A 2,500-nucleotide genomic window follows, 5' to 3' on the forward strand; every position below is an offset into this window, starting at 1 on the left:
GGAAATCGACCTATTCATGATCAGAAAATGTGTACAGAAAATGTGTACAGTAAAATAGCACTTTAAGTTGGAAAATGATTGGTTAAATCCATTAACACACATACTGTACAGTAGGTACTGCACTCAACACAATATAAAGTCACCAGATTATCTCTCAAGTAATTAACACTAATCACCTGCTCATCTCTTATTTCTGCTTCTCTTTCCAAAACCGTTGCTGTTTAGACATAACGTTTCAATCAAACAATAGACTGAGATTGATTAAAGATTAGATTCCTATTGTCTGTAAGGAGTAAAAAGAGCTGGATAAAAGAGTCTGTCTACCTGAAGTGAACTATCTAGGAAAGACGGATAGAGGAAAGACAGAGGAACAATGGAAACACAACCAGGCATAGGTCTTTTCTGCTGTGCCAGCGCCTTGAGTAATTACTGTGAGAGAGATACTGAGGGTCTCTAACACGTGTTGTGTGTGCATGTGAGTGGTTGGGTGTGAATGTGTGAAAGGCCTCTGTACGGGGGTCCGTCTGGCTGTCCCCTTCTCGTCCCCAAACGAAGGACTCGTCCTCTCTTGCCCTTCCTCCTTTAATGAGTCTAATTCCCCATGCTAATAATATTCATCTGCCTGTCGTGAGTAATACTGGCTCTGGCCAACCCCGGGGGCAGTGGGGACTGCAGTCTGGAGAGGGGAGGCTCAGGGGTCTGGCTCTACAGACGTACATACCTGGACCAGATTGGCCTCCTCGGGCTAATGGTACCTGTGGATAACAGCCTGTCATTGAATGCCATGTTGAACGTTTGTGTCACACACCAAATTGAAATGCAAATAGAGTGCAGGTTTAAACAAAAGTACAGATTACATTTGAGGTATGGCATTATCAGTGTAGAGTCAGCACTGATGATGGTGATGGGTTATTTCGTTCATATTCACAGATTATGTGATTTCGTTCATTTGTACAGTGATGTGTACGTATGTGGCATGCAGCTAGCCACATTGTTCACATTGCTGAGGGACTGTGTGTGTGTGTGTGTGTGTGTGTGTGTGTGTGTGTGTGTCATCTGCCTGTGTGTGCGGTCGTCTGCGTGTTCACACACTGCTCGGGGGGAGGTGGTTTGGGTAGTGGTGATGAGCGAGCTCTACTGGGGTAATAATCTCTCATTACCCCCGTTCCCCTGGTGCTCCTGGGCTGGTGAGTGTGACAAGATTCTTCCCACGGGCAGAGAGAGTGGAGTCACTCACTCGATATATTACCTCTCCCTCTATCCCCCTCCCTTGAACCCCTCTCTCTCTTTCTATCGCCTCTCTTACCCTCTACAACCTCACCCCCCCTCTCTTCATCTCCACTGCCCCCCCCCCCTATATTTCAATACATCCCAGTTCAGCAAGGAGGGATCCATTCATCAGGCTGGAGATGTGCTGTTTATGTCCCCTGCTGCCCGTCCCACTCCTGTGCTGGCTCTGTGTTGGTCTGCGTTTGCATAAAAACATATTTCAGCCTTGTTATATGTCACGTTTCTGCCACAAACCAGGGAAGAATACAGTAGAGTGATATCTGATGATATCCATTAAATCTGAATTTACTCATGTTTGAATACACACAGCATTTGAACAACACTAGATCAGTATAAATCATTGGCACCATTGTGTAGATACAGGTTCTGAAATACATATATCGTAAAAGACAGAAATTCAAGTATTATATAATATATATAGCCTATACAAAAGCACATTCAATTGCGGACTGGACATATATTTTCTATATTGGTTTTCTTTTCAGGGAATGCGAAAAAGAGACACATTTATTTTATGAAAAAAGAACACATTTATTACAAGTTGCGTAGGGGTTGGACTACAGGGAGGGTATGTGTGAAATTATACCTTAAAGCCAAAAGGGTTTATGTCTTTTATAGCAGGGTCTCCCACTGATTGTACAGGGATGTCATTTCACACATGAATGTCTCACTCTGCTGTCTGTCTGCGTAGTTAGCACGTTAATATTATATGCCTGCAAGCCTCAGGCTAACCACCAACAGAGAGAGAGAGAGAGAAAGAGAGAGAGAGAGAAAGAGAGAGAGAGAGAGAGAGAGAGAGAGAAAGAGAGAGAGAGAGAGAGAGAGAGAAAGAGAGAGAGAGAAAGAGAGAGAGAAAGAGAGAGAGAGAGAGAGAGAAAGAGAGAGAGAGAGAGAGAGAGAAAGAGAGAGAGAGAGATTTAAAAAACACCATAGTTTAATTTCTCTAAATGTCCTGAACAGATTTCCCCCCTAATCCGACATGCAGATTTTTAATATACTTTGACGACAGACTCAGCAGCAAATAAAACTGCAATTTTGTCTCATTACTGCGTCGTAAAGGGACCTGTGTGCTTGGGGCTAGATTTATCACCGCTGGGGCTCTCGTCATGAGGAGAGCGTTTAGTGGTGGTCCCTGTAGTCGCCTGCTGATTAGACCAAAACATCCCCCTAATAACCTTAACAAGAACAACGCCTCAGGACGCCCCACACC

Source organism: Nansenia antarctica (assembly GCF_963989245.1).
Source record: "Nansenia antarctica genome assembly, chromosome: 7".
NCBI lineage: Eukaryota > Metazoa > Chordata > Actinopteri > Argentiniformes > Microstomatidae > Nansenia > Nansenia antarctica.